Here is a 15,390-nt window from a genome sequence, read left to right as displayed (position 1 = left end):
GTGCAGGCCGCAGTGCACAACCGCGTCGTACAATGACTTTAAGATATTTTCACGGCGTTCGCGTCGAAACGGACACATTATGAACCGACAGGCCAGACAGTTAGTGACTCTGTGTAGAGCGAATTTTGCCACTGCAGAAATAACCGTGCACAATGTCGACGGGTAACAAACGCTACAGTGCCTCAGCCCTTTAGTTCTCTCCTTAGTGCTAGCTCGTTAATTAGCGCAAGCAAATTGCGCGCATTCCTTGGCAAAATTACGGGACTTACCTGAAAACGAAGACTCGACGCCTTCCAGTTTTCGTTTTCTTCTTATGTAATGCGGTTCCGGTAAGATAAAAGACGCAGCGGCTTCCATTGCTGAAGAACAATGTACTGTCAAGACAAAAAGCCAGCAGGCTTCCCGGCGCGGTCACTTTTTCACGAAGTACACGTAAGGCTGAAGGTTGTTCTACAAGCGGCGCCGAAAACTATGATCACCACTCAGCCCAAACACGACTTTGAAGCCGCAATTTTGACATCAATAACACAAAACTATCTCCGAACTTCAGAACATCAAACACAAACGGCAGCACGCCAAAACGGATGGCGTGGTCGCGTAGTACCCGGATGAGACTTGTCCTGACACGTGACCCGTCAGACTGCGCGCTTGATTTGAACGGCGTAAGTGGCGTTAGGAAGACAGCGAGGCGCAGGCGCAGGGTACATGTTGCAGTAGGTATGCTGCACATTTGGCCTTCAGTTGGTGTGCTGAATATTGCTCTCTCAAGGTATTTTGACATCCTGTATATTTATACACCATGCACCAGTAAAGATGATGCCATCATATCAGTTGTTTCAGAGAAGACTTTCAAAAATTTTCAAGTAGAGGATTTTTGGGGCAAAAATATTGCTCTTGAGGCATAGTGTTACCGGTGTCGGGGGACAACAGAAAGCTGTTGAATTCTCTCAAGTAGTAAGCTGGTAAACTAATTTCTGATAACTAACTTTTAGCTATCACAGATAGGCAACTGGTTGCAATTAGATATTTGTAGACTGTCGATAGTGATAGCGATTTCAGTTTTTAGAATTTAGAAACGCAATTACCCTCGCCGCTGTTTCTAGACAAAATCTGGCTGCATCGCGCTATTTTCGCATTCGCTTTCGATAGCATGCAGGCAAAGCAACACCTCCGGTGCACATAATTTGTCGAAAAAGCCAAATTTTTGTCCAGCCACAGCGCCAAGCGTAATCGCGTTTTGTAAATTCTAAAAACTGATGTGGCTATTACTAACGACCGGTTACAAATATATATTTGCAGCCAGACGCCCAGCTCTAATAGTTAAAAGTTAAAAATTAAAAATTAGTTATCCAGCTTGCTAAAGACGATTCACTGGTTTTTTGATGTCCGCCAACACTGGTAATACGATGCCACCAAAGCCATAGATTGACCAAAAAATACTATATTTGAATATTTTCGAAAGTGTTCGCGAAAAACCCGGTACGCAGGGCTGCTACCTCCACACTATTGTACTGTCACATTTATGAATCAGTAACAAAAGTTAGCTCTCTGCTACGTTGCGCAGTTTAATTCTAACCTGAGGTAAAGTTTAATACCACAGTTCTCTCATGCTACCAAAAAAGAATATTGTTTTCAGTTATACGTTAAATTCCACATTGCCAAGCGACATCTTGAACATTTTTCAAGTCACCAGCCACGACCAACTTCAACACCGTGACCTCTCGCATAGCTGATATAATATGAATAAAATTTGTTCAGCTGAAATGGGAATCGTTTCAACTGTCGTTCGAACCCGGGAACTCCAGATCAGTAGTCTAGCGCCCTAACCACTGAGCCACCGCGGCGGGTTCGAACCCGACCGCGGCGGGTGCGTTTTTATGGAGGAAAAACGCTAAGGCGCCCGTGTGCTGTGCGATTTCAGTGCACGTTAAAGATCCCCAGGTGGTCGAAATTACTCCGGAGCCCTCCACTACGGCCCCTCTTCTCTCCTTTCTTCTTTCAGTCCCTCCTTTATCCCTTCTCTTACGGCGCGGTTCAGGTGTCCAACGATATATGAGACAGATACTGCGCCATTTCCTTTCCCCCAAAAAAACCAATTATTATTTCAACTGTCGTTGCGGTTGGTTCCATAATCAGTAAAAAAATTGCCTGTAAATTTGATTTTTGTTGCTTGAGTTTTAATTAAGTTGCAGTCAATTATTTTAGCATTGGGTCGTATCAGTCAAGAATATATTGACTGTTTAATGCCCTGTAAGAATTTGGCTGCGAAGTGTTTTTGGTTACTTCATTTTTAATTAACTTGTGGTAAATTAACTTGCTATTGGGTCATATCAATCAAGAACATATTGGCTTTTTAACCACTTTCGAGAAATCGGCTGTAAATTGATTTTTTGTTCCTTGAGTTTTAATTCACTTTTAGTCAATTAACTTTATAATGGGTCATATCAGTCAAGAACATATTGACTTTTTATAGACCAAACTCATTAGGATTTGAGTATTAATAGACTTTTTTTAGACTCGATAAATACTCCTTAAGCAGTTAATTGAATCTCTCTGTTCATTTTTGTGAGGGGACACCTAAACCGCGCCGTAAAGGCAGAGATAAAGGAGGGAGTGAAAGAAGAAAGGAAGAAATAGGTACCGTATTGGAGGGCTCCAGAAGGATTTCGACCACCTGGGGATCATTAACGTGCACTGACATCGCACAACGCACGAGCGCCTTAGCGTTTCGCGTGCAGAAAAACGCTGCCGCCGCGGTTGGGTTCGAGCCCGGGTACTCCGGATCAGTAGCCGAGCACTCTAACCACTGAGCCACCGGGGCGGGTCCATCTTGAACTGTATGTAAATTATTATAAGATTCATTTGTACCGCCACTTGTTGGCAGTCTGTTTTCCAGCTGTGCTTCTGTATTTTAGGAATGATCTTATATAGTGAGATGCACTGTAGGGTGCAGAAAAATCTCCAAAATTTCACCCAAAATCTCTGCCTGTTCTTCTAATTTTCTTGTATACTAGGGGCAGACCGAAAAGGAACTGTGATTGGGGAGCACCTGCAATTTGTATTTTACCATCGATCACATTTATTTTGATGTAATTTAGCTGTTTTCAGTCGACACGTAACCATGCCAAGATGTTTTTCGGCGTTATGGGCGGATATATCGGGCTTTTGCTCAGCACTATTTAAATTGTATCAAATTATCTTGCGTTGGGTGCCTAAGAAAAATTCCACAGGATTTGTTTTTTTCTTTTTGGTTTTTCGGCATTGTTGGTTTTACCAAATTTTGCGATTTTGTTTTACCACTCAGGAGGACTGAGGAATTGCTAGGCGTGCAGCGGTTAGAAAACAGGTTGCGAAAAATTCATTTATTTCGTCTATGCTGAGATTATTCAAAACTGTTTTATCTAGTCCGGCCTTTTTGTCTAAACAGTGCCCTGTCGGCTGAGTGCAGCATCCAACGTCGTGGTTTTCTTGGGATGACTTCATGTGCAGATGTTAAACGGATTAGTAAAGGGAAGTGCTCGCTGCTGTAAGGGCTGTCGATGAAAATCCCATTTAAAGTTGATAAAAACAGAGAGTAAACTCAAAGATAAATCTGTGGAGCAAATTTTCCTATGCTCAGTGACCAGTATGTGTTTTACCGGTATTTAGGGGGAAGACATTATTGATTACAATAAATATTCCCCAGTAAGCGAAGTTGGCATTAAAATTCCCCACTAGCTGGTATGGCTCTGTCAGCTGCTCCAGAAAGGTTTCTAAATCATGAAGTGCTACTTTTGTAAGATAAATATTGGATATTGTGATTCTTTAAACTGAAGGACGGTGGCTGAAACAGCTTCGTATTTGGTTTTAAGTTTGATTTCGCAGGTGTCAACACCAGTCTGGATGACATATGCTACACTTCCAGACAGTTTACTCGCTTGTTTTCGGTCGCAGTAAAATACATTATGCTTGTTTAAAATATTTCTTTTGTTTAGGCCCTTAATTGTTCTCCTTTAAGCATAAGGCCACCGGAGACAATGTGTTTAAAAGCTCTGTTATGTCACTAGCTATTTATTGGTCCTCCGCAGTTACACTGTATAAGGAACGCCATATTTGATAATTTTTTAGAGTGGTTAAGAACTTCAGATACCGGTTTTAGGGGTGCCATTACTGGGTTCTTCTCTTTTATTTATCGCTCAAGGGAGTCGCGCCGCCGCTGCTGCGGGGCGAGTTCTGCGTTGTGTCCATCGCCTCACTAGAGGCTGTGGATGCCCGCGTAACACGCACGTGTGTTCGGATTCTGGCCTCCCCCAACTGGGGGAAGCCTTACCGGCGGCTGACTGACTGGCCGGTGGGCCCTTTTTCAGAGGTTTCAGGGCAGCCTTTCCTGCATTCGCCTGGGTCGAAGGTGACTCTGCCTCAGGCTTTGCATGGGCATTGGCCGGAGCCCGGTGTGGTGTGCCACCCCTACGCACCACATCGGCGAAATTTGTTTTTCCTCTGTTGAGGAGAGTTATTTTCTTGCATCTTGATATGTTATGTTTTCCTTTGTATTGAAAGTCACTGTCTCTTTCTCTCTCTTCCAGGTAAGACATGACCTCGAGTACGCGAGCTGTTCCCCTTCACAGTTGACGCACTGTGGTACAGCGTTGTGGTCCACGGGTTCACGATCATTTGATACACATTTGGCACATGTTTCGCGGTCGCGACCACTCTGGGCCCCATGGCCGAATCTTTGACACATGAAGCACCGTCGGGGATTTGGAATATATGGTCTTAGAGTTGTTTTAAGGTGCTCTACTTATATGAATTCGGTAAGGTGGCTGGAGGCAAAAGTCTGGACTATTTGATTTGTCGATGTTTCCTTGTTGGCTTTTCGAATTTTTATAGTATGGATATCGGTAACGATTTTGTCTCTCTGACCCTCCAACATTTATTCTTCTGAGAGGATAAGAAAATCGTGTTCGGATACTCCGTCTTTCACTGGCCTCACTGGCAGGTCAGTAGCTCCAGATTAGGGCATATCTTAAAAGGAAACTACGGTGGGGAGTTTGGAATATGGAATTTTGTCGCGGATTTGTAGAAGTTCGCCACTGGCTAGCTTTGTTACCTTGTAACTCATGCCCGAGGCGTCAGTCAGAGTTAGAAACAATGAAATGAGGTATTTTCTATCTGGTAGGTCTGTATCTTCACTGTGTACAACATGGAACCCAGGAAAAACTTCTTTTCTTTTTGCAGGAACTCTGCTCTTTCGTAGGTCCGCACTCTTTTTGAGGGCGATCGTTTAGCTGGATAGGGCAGCTATGAAATGTATGCTTATTTCGGCTTTGGAGCTAGCCATCCAAAAAAGAGAACAACGAGAGGACGGGGTGGGAACTTGCAAGCAAGTCCTGTCCACGCCAGCTGTACAATTCATCTCTAACCAAATATGGTGAAACTGACGGTCGTTGGCCACACAAGGTTAACCCTAGCCGACTATGAAAAGCGAAAAAAAAAAGCCAAGGAGGAGACAGGATAGTTGTGAGGAAAGTTGTTGTTCGCCGGACACAGCGATGCCATGCATGGCTAAGTGCTGGTCCTCGGGCCCATGGTGACACTCTGCTGACCATCATCCCTGTGCGGAGATGTCTCCATGGGTGCTCAGGAACCTGTGGTGCCGCAACTTACCAACATTTGCATATTGGCTAGGCTCCTACAGGCGGGTCGCGAATGTGGCCAGAAAACAGCTGCTCGCTCACCCCCCGCATGAGGTGCCTCGAGCATAGCAGTGTCCACCAGCTTGAAAAGTCGTGTCATGTGCTCAAAAACATGGCCACGCATTCATTGGGCTGCTGTGACCTCGAGTGAAGGGCAAATTCAGGGCATTTCTTTCACTCACATGAGTTGAATTTAGCGAAAGTTCACGAGGCAAAGTTACCCAGTTGGAGAAGTATGCCTCATGGTTCTCGAAGCAAATTTTTGTCGAGTCTTGCAACGCGAAATTTACGTTCATCAGCTTCCGATGGTTGTTCCATTGGCTCAATGCGGCCACACGGTCAAAACTGGCGAATCAATCTCTTAAGCCTCGAAGCTGCCGCCGTGGAATGATGGCGGCGTCCGAGGTGCGAGAAGGACGAATGGCGAGGCACCGCCGGAGTATTGACACCTTTGGCCGCACATAGCGGATGTCATGGCCCGCACCATAGTTGTCAGTGGCTCAAAGACGGGTTGGAGGTCTCGCAGGCAGCGGCTCCTTTTGTGGACGGATGTTGTCTTCGTGCGTTGGAGAACACCATCAAGAATATGGTAGCGGTCAACGGGATGGGGTAACCCCTAGGACCTCGATCTATTGCCAAGAACTAATGTAGCAAGGAGCGGTACAGCACGGACTTTTACTCGGGTGAGACTCGCCGAACGACCGCACTTATTGAGAGGGACAAGAAGCTCGGCCGCACGCTAAGATGTAAGGTTCGGCGAGATGCAGGCACCGAAAGCATTCCAGCAGTGTGGGAATATCTTTCAAATGAAGGACTCAGTAAAAGGCTGTACACATGCACCAATGTTAGCGTCGTGCCTGCATCACATCTCGATGGTCAGCCTGCTGAGACAAGAGCACCTTTGCAGGCAGTATACGCCTCCCAGATCGCCACCTACCGACACCGCTCACTCATCGTCAATTTGGCATTACCTCCCAAATTCCTGTTTACTTTTTTATGTTATTGCCTACCAGGTTGACTCCAGCAGCTGCGACTCGCAGACCGAAACCACCCGATTGTCAGTGGTTGGCATCTTCGTAACTGTAGCCACGGCCACCATCCTCTCTCCCCAGGCCATTTGATAACTGCCGTTATACAACTTTTCTCATATCGTGGCTGACTTTCCCGCCATCACCAGGCCCAGCAGCTTAGCGCTTACTGTCTACGAGACCGTGAGACATCAGATCGTGACTACCGGCCCTCCAGTGTTTGCTCGCTATCGCGGCCTTTCTAGACACTATCTCGCCATTTCCAGTCGCGAATTCGACCATTTGCTGTAATTGGGAATTGTTCATGAATCTTTCAGGAGCTGGTCTACAAAGCTGCTTATTGTGCTGAATTGTGACCTCGGCGACTGATGCCCCAACGGCGACTATAGGGCACTAAATGTTTGCATCGTCCCGGATGGATACCCTTGCCTTTTGTCCACGACTTTCTGGCTCCCCGCAAGAGCATAGTATTTTTCAAGATGAAACCTCCTAAAACCTATCACCAGATCCCTATGAAGTTTTTAGTAATTCCAAAGATAATGATGTTGAGTTTTCATGGCGCAAAGGCAGCTTTTGGCCAAGGAGCGTCATGGAACGACATAATATTCATTAAACAAGACGCGGTCAAAGAGCCATTTCTCAAGAATTTCACCCTAAAGAAGCCAAGAACCAGGCAGCGGAAAGCCTGAACACATTCTATTACCGATGGATGCTCGGCGGCACTGGGGATCGAACCCAGCACCTCCCGTATGCGAGGTGGATGCTCAAGCCAATAGGCCACCACTGCGGTCTAGTAATCCCAAAGAGGGCCGTGGTAAAACTTATTTCTTTGAGTACGTTCACATCACCTTTCGTATGCGGAACGCTGCTGAAACCTTCCAAAATTTGCCAACGACGTCACTAGCGGCCAGCGTTTTGTGTTCGGTGGTCTGCCTGTCGCCAGTTTCTCATCTGAGGAACAGGCTCAACATACGTAATTACGCCCCTGCTGATTTCATGGCTTGATCTGCACGGCATCCTTATTAAACCAGAATTTCCGTTTTCACCGCGAGTGACTTTGAGTCCCGTGGCCATTATATGACTGCGCAGAGAAATCGGCCTTTCGCTAGCTGTTAGCTCTCCGTTCTTGAATTTCGTCGATCTAAATCGCTCCGGAAGATCCGAGAGATCCTTAGCCGGTTAAATTTTTACTGGCGCTTCCCGCTGACCGAAATTTGTCGTCGGAATCACCCTGCCCCTCACCGAAGTTCCCAAATAAACGCAATTTTCTACCACTCATCTCGAGTGGGCGACAGCCATCTGAGCATCTTTCCAAGCAGCCACGAAAATTCTTGCGGACGCTGCTGCGCTCGCACACGCTCTGGCCGACATTCCGTGAGTCTCACCATGGATGCTTCCGCTACAGCCGTCCGCACCCTGCGGCAACAGTTCCAGCATGAGTTTCCTGCTCTCACATGCTTAATCCCGCTGAGACGCGCTACAATGTAATCCGATGCGAGCTGCTCGAAATAGCCTAAGCATTCGGCACTTGCGCCACCTCTGGAAAGAGCTTTTTTGATGTGTTGGCGGGCACCAAGTGCTTAACCTTTCCCCAGCACAGGCTATATACACCACGGTTAATACAGCACGTAAGCTCTATTTCGCAATTTATGGGACACCTGTGGTACGTTAAATGTCCTGTGAACAGTTCCGCGGATGCGCTCTCACGTGTCTACGCGTCGCGTCAGGCGGGCTCGTTTTAAAATCAACGGCAATCATCGAATTTAAAATCAACGGTTTTAGATGCATCTCACCATCTCTCCGGCAACATCTGGTATCACGTCCCCGGTGGTCATCTACGTCGTTTTGTTCTCACTGCTTTCCGTCGACAGGCCCGACCAACTGTACACCGCTAGCCTCAAAGGCATTTCGGCTACTCAATTGCTCGTGACGCTTCGGTTCGTCAAGCTAAGCTTCAAACTAATTTGCGCAGCTGAGTTCGCGAGTGACTATCTCTCTGCGCTGGAATACATGCCGTACGATATCGGTTCACCAACGTTCCCGCCCATCGGACTGTCATTTCAACCATTTCAACATCCTGGCCTTCTCACACCGTCACGCTAATTCCGCTACACATCTTCGTGTGTAGACAGCTGTAGCGTCCTTATTTGACGCCATATGGAGTTCGCGCTGCGGCTGCCCCAGCATCCTCACGTCTAATTGCGGTTGCCAGGTTTTGCCAGTCACCAGAATTCAGGCCCTTATCCCCTACGACCAGACCTCCAGCCGGCATGTAGAGGGTGGACGCGACTACTACGGCTAGCCTCGGAAACTCACCCGCTAAGTTCCTGGTTCTCCTGCCGCGAACACCAACGACCTTCCATGGCGACGTGTTCAAGAACGGGGAGGACTGGCCCGACCAATACGAATGCGTCACGAGGTACAACGGCTGGGATACAGAGCGGAAGCTCCACAATGTTTACTTCGCTCTCGATGACTCGGCGCGGACATGGTATGAGAATCACGAGGCAACGCTACTTTCTTGGGAGTGGCTTCGTAGCGAGCTGCTGGTGACCTATGTCAACAATGACCGTTGGAAACGAGCCAATGCTGCGCTGCAGTCTAGGAACCAGCGTCGCGATGTATTATGAAGACATGACCCGCCTGTTGAATAGGGCGGATCCGAACATGCCCGAAGACAAGAAAGTGCACCACCTGATGCACGGTATCTAGGCAGAACCATACGCTAGGTTTGTGCGTAACTCACTTGGCGTCGCTGCTCAATTTTTAGCAGAGGCCACCAGCGTCGAAAAACCCTGCAACAACGCCCTCGCTACAAGAACCGCCACGTGGACACTGTCCCCAGCCGTGCCTACGTCCGATTTCAGCGGCTGCCCCGGTGCCCCGAGGGAGCTCGTCCGATGTGTCGTGAGAGAAGACCTGCGCCAGATGCATACCTCTGCACAGCCGCCGACGCCGCAGTTTACATCGTTAGCCAAAGTCATTCGAGACGAAGCGACGCAGGCTGTCCCTCAACCAGTTGCGCCTGCTGTCCAACTACCGGCGCTCATTCTGCGGACGTACGCTACGGTACTCCGGCACAACAGCGACCTTAACTCTTCCAGCGCCAACTCACCTGCGTTCCAGCCAAGCTCATTTCGGGTTCCTCTGCTGGCCGAAGCGCGACTCCAGAAGACTAGCGTGTGGAGGGAGCCCAACCTCCGGTCCCTTAGTTACCACTGCGGCGAGGCTGGCCACATGTTGCAGCTGTGTCGTTATCGCCAAGCTGGCCTTTGTGGTTTGATTCGAGGGCCCTGTGCCCACGCACGCAATGGTGTACACCAACGCAAAATCGGGAATTACCGGTCGACGTGCCGGAGCTACCCTACTTGCCGGAGCTACCCTGATAGTCCTCATTCCGACTATTGCTCACCAACCTTTTCCCGCTATTTTCGCCTTTCACCCGTTCCTCGACAAGCCGTTCTTGCCGCCCACCGAGCCCCGTCGGGAAATCTAGAATACGCGGCGGCCTGCGGAGGTGAGTCCGCTGACGGGCTGATCGCGTTTACGAGCAGGTGACGGCTTTCTTCCGAGGGCAAATGATGCTAACAACAGATACACAGCTGTGAACTTACCGGTCGCTATCGCCGATTTTGCAGTTACCGCTTTGGTCGATACGGCAGCGGCCTATTCGGTCATGAGCATTGGACTGGCAACGGAAATAAAGGAGTGCTAACCGCGTGGACTTTGCCTCAGATTCGCACAGCTCGGGGAATCTAACTGTGTCCTGCTAGCCGGTGTACTGCGAAGATTGTAATCCACGGATTCATCGCCGTTTGTGACTTAATGGTCTTACCTCATAGTTCGCGAAACGTCATACTCGCCCTAGACTTCCTAAAAGCTAACGGAGGAGTTATCAATTTACAAAGTCCGCGCGTGATGTTTTCGCTGACCGAAGGCATTGCGCAAACCGGCCCAGACGACGCCGAAATGCCTGCCTTATGTGTTGTTACTGACGACGTGACGCTGCCGTAGAGAGTCAGCATAATGGTGCCAGTGCAAAGCGACTCACCCGGTGACTGTGGTGTCCTTGCGGAAAGAAACGGTAGACTTCTGCTCGAGAAGCGGATCTGCGACGCAAGAGGGCTTGTTCGCTTAAGGCATCGCTGTGCGACAATCTCGCTTACCAATTGCGGAACCGAGTTTCAGCCCAGTGCGAAAGGAACGACTGTCGCCTGTGTTTCCGACTTTGTTGACCCCACTGAATTATGTTCTCTGGAAACGATGTTCCCAGCAGGACGAGATGCAGCTAAAGTTCTGTCTACCGTTAATATTCAATTCCGGCTTCCAGGCGGGTCAAAGGCGGCGCCTGTTCGAGCTCTTTCAGGATTTTTCCGGGTGCTTTACCACGTCCTCAAAGGTACGGCGCACCCTAGTAACCAAACACCACAGTGCATCGACGGGGATATAAGCCCACTATTCCCGCACCCATACAGAGTGGCGCCGATGGAACGAGAGGCCATACGCAGCCAAGTGCAATAAGTGCTTGCCGATGACGTTTTACAACCGTCCATCAGTCCCTGGACTTCACTTGTGGTACTGGTGAAGAAAAAAAGACAACACTTTGCTGTACTGCGTCGATTATTTGAAATTAAATTGAGTCACAAAACGTTACGTGTACCCAATACCGAGTATCGATGACGCCTTAGATCTACTGCGTAATGCTGAATATTTCTCCTCACTCGCCCTTAAGAATGGCTACTGGCAGATTGAAGAGTATAAAAAAAAACAGAGAGAAGACGGCGTTCGTGACCTCTGACGGCCTTAAATCAAAATGCTTTCCTTCGGCCTCTGTTCCGCGCCAGCTTCCTTCCAACGCAAGATGGACACCGTTCTCTCTGAATTAAAATGGCAGGCATGGTTCCTGGACTGTTATAACTCGCTTCTCTACTACCGATGGCACCAGTTGTTACGAGTCGGTTAGCAGCATCCCACCGCTGCCACCAGTTGTTACGGGCCGCGTAGCATGACCAGTTCTTTTACGGGCCGCGTAGCATGACCAGTTGTTGTGATGCAGGGTAGCTGGTTGGGCCGGAGAAAGGACGAGGAAGTATGGAAGCTTGACATTTGGGAAGAACGATAAAAAAGAGTTTACTGGCACTTCGAAGGAACTTATTCACATAATATAGAAAAGAGTAAACAGTTAAAAATTAAAAGTTCATAACGTCGAGCGACTAGACGAGCCTTGTCGTCAGGGCCCAGAAAGTTAGTTCCCACTCAGGACGCATTTTAAATACAGTAAATCTCCGCCCCTTCAACAGGCGGTGGCCAATTCAACACGAGGCACAGATCGGATGAGTTACGCAGCACAGCACTTAACACGCGAAGATACTCGTGGAATAGGCGAGGAGGAAACGCAAGCCGGCAGCTCTTTCGCATTGTGGTTCAACAGTACTGCAAGCGGCACCTGTCTATGGAAAACACCGGTGAGGCGCCGTGGGGCTACAATTCGTCGGGCTCTCTCCGGTCGGACTGACTCTTGTCAGACACGCTTAATCACGGCAAGACACCGTTCCCCTCTTCCCCCGTCGTCTGTCCACCGTCGGTTACGTCTCTCGAGGTACCAGTCAAAGGAAGGTCATTCGCACCCAGCCGAGCGTGGAAAGAACTCAACTTTCTTCCCAGCCAGTCATCCTTTTTTTTTTGTGCGGTCGTCGGCCACCTGACGCTGCCGAAATTGCCGCTGTTGTTGCCGCCACCGTGGTCAGCCCGGTCGACAGGATCTGCGCCTTAATCCACTTTGGCTGATGTGCATCCCGTTCATAACAGCACCTTGACGATGTCGTCATTTTTGCTCCTAGCTTCGAGGAACACCTCAAACGATTGAGAATGGTGCTACAAGCCCTTCCTTCCCGCACCTGATCATAAAACCACAGGAATACCACTTCGCTTTTGAGGAGCTACTTATTCTTGGTCACGTGATCAGTGCTGAGGACGCCCTACCAGAGCAGGACTGGTGCTGCGGCACAATTCAGTTCTCGTTCTGGACCGGAAAAAGTCCGTTCGAAAGTTGTTGGGACTGTGTGCCTTCTTCTGGTGTTTTGCCGAAAACGTTTCAACATTTGCGCAGCCCCTACACTACTTACCAGGGATACTGTCGTGCCTGGCACAAGGATCAAGAGGTCGCCTTCTACGAGCTACGCAGGTGGCTCTATACTGCCCCGATACTCTCCCATTTCGATGAACAAGTTGCCACCAAATTTCATGCCGATGCCAGTAATCTCTGTCTCAGCGGTAATCTAATTGAATGGCAAGATTTCAATGAGAAAGCTATTAAGTGTGCTAGCTGCTCCCTCACGAAAGCAAGGTACATGACGCAAACTACTCCGCCGGAGAGAAGGAAAGCCTTGCGGTCGTCTGGCCGATCAACAAGTTCCGACCTTATCTGTATGGTCGCACTTTTCGAGCTGAGAGTGATCATTATTCGTTATGTCGGGCTGCCAACCTAAAAGACCCTCGGGTCGGCTTTCGAGGTGGAGTCTCCTGCTCCAGGAATATGACGTCACAGTTGTCTACAAATCCGGTCGTAAGCACAACGATACCGACTGTTTGTCGCATGCTGCTGTCGACGTTGACCCGCCTGGCACCGAGGACGAGTTCTCGATTTTTGCTGTTTTCATGTCGTCCGATATGGCCTAGCTTCAGTGGGCTGACCCCAAGTTAGGCCCTCTCATTGAGCATCTAGAGGGCTTTGACCTCGCTGTTCCACGGGCTTTTGTACGCGGTCTGTGCTCGTATAGCCTCTGCTATCACGTCTCTGCAAGAGGAACTCAGCACATACGAAGGAAAACTTTCTTGTAGTTGTACGATGTGAACTACGTCCAAAAATCGTGCATGCCTTCCACGACGAACCGTCGGCCGGCCATTTGGGTGCCACCCAAATCTTTCGCACCCATCCGTGCGAAATGCTAGTGGCCCAAATTGTTGTCTTCAGTCCAGCACTATGTGAAGTCGAGCTGTGACTGCCAGCGGCGAAAGACGCCACCTTGAAACCTGTGGGGCTTCTCCAACCCATACGCCGCCTACAGCACCTTTCCACCAAACGGGCATGGGCCTACTGGGCCCGTTCCCAGTATCATTATCGTGGAACAAATTGATCGTTGTAGCGACAGACTACTTCAGCCGGTACCCAGAGACACAGCCGCTGCCAGCACTACGCGGCCGAAGTGGCTCAGTTTTTTGTAAGATCCGTAGTTTTCTGTAACAGTGCACCTTCGCTCGTCTTCGCGGACCGTGCCAAAGGCTCTACGATTGACTTAATACAGAATCACATCGAGCTTACACCAGTCACAGAAAGATCAGTGCTTATCATGCGCAAACAAATGGACTGAATGAACGCCTCAACTCAAAGCTCACACACATGCTTTCTATCATGTCTATGTTGAACATCGCACGTGGGTCGATGTTCTCCCGTAAGCAACCTTTGCCTACAATAAGGCAGAGCAGGAGACAACCTGTCTACCCCTTTCCAGCTGGTCTACCGACATTGTGTCACAGCTGTGCAGGACACCCCGAATCTCACGGGTGACGACGAACACGACAACGACGCCTATGCTGACATCGACACATTCATCCAGTGGGCTGAAGAAGCCCACCAACTCGAAAGATTCCGAATTCAGAATAATGGCCTGAGGGGCGAGTTGGTGCATGATGAAATGAACGGCGGCCCAACAAACACAGTAACAAGAAAGAGACACCACATGCGCACACTACCAACTGTGAATTGCGCGGAAAGGTGGCAAATATAAACATTCAGCTCAAGCATTTGACATCGCATTATCGCTCCGAACCGAGCACGTAGAACAACAACATCAACATCAGGAAAACGAACAAGAAGATTTAACCCCTGCAAAAAAAGTAAAAGATCCTGATAAAAGAAATTAAAAACTAAAAGCATGGAGTCATCTCTTAGCAAAAACAGTGTCACACAATCGTAGGAATAGCAGAGTCATACATGAGAAGTAAAAGCAGTCATACAATAAAATACCATTGAGAAATAACAATCGTAGCAAAAGCAGAGTCATACAAATGAAACAAAAGCAGTCAGAAACCAAAAAAACAAAATACACTTAAAGGATAAACCCAATAAAAAATTAAAACACACACACACACACACACACCACAGACGCCCCTAGAAAAGGAGGGCTGAAAAGTCGTACTTAACATGATGTCACAAAACACTCAAGAAATGAAACCTCATTTCTACGGAGGGATATCGAATAATCGCTATCTCAAGTGCTTCCCTCCTTTTTAATCATAAAAGGCTTCAGAATTTCACGTGCCACCTGATCATGACTCCTGCTTGGAAACCTTATTTCGTTAAGCCTTGGTTCGCAATTGCATTCTTTACAATAAGGAGGCAAATTCGACCCGCCTCCGTTTTCTAGCGATTTCTCAGGCTCCCGCGCCGTCTACCTAATACAGCGACCCGTCTGGCATACACAGACACTTCATCACGTCAGTGGGATTTCATACACCGCTCCGACGGCACAGGATTTGAAATTCTTGCCCTTTTCGCACAGTGCTTTCTTCTTCTGGCTGATCCGCGACCATTTGCTTTTTTTTTTGCGCGGAGAAAAAAACAGGTATGTCGTACCGGCCAGCAACCTTCTTCAAGCTTTGCGCCACTCGGTAGATATAGGGAACCA

This window comes from Amblyomma americanum, chromosome 6, assembly GCF_052857255.1.
Source record: "Amblyomma americanum isolate KBUSLIRL-KWMA chromosome 6, ASM5285725v1, whole genome shotgun sequence".
NCBI lineage: Eukaryota > Metazoa > Arthropoda > Arachnida > Ixodida > Ixodidae > Amblyomma > Amblyomma americanum.
Note: the sequence above shows the minus strand (reverse complement) of the source record.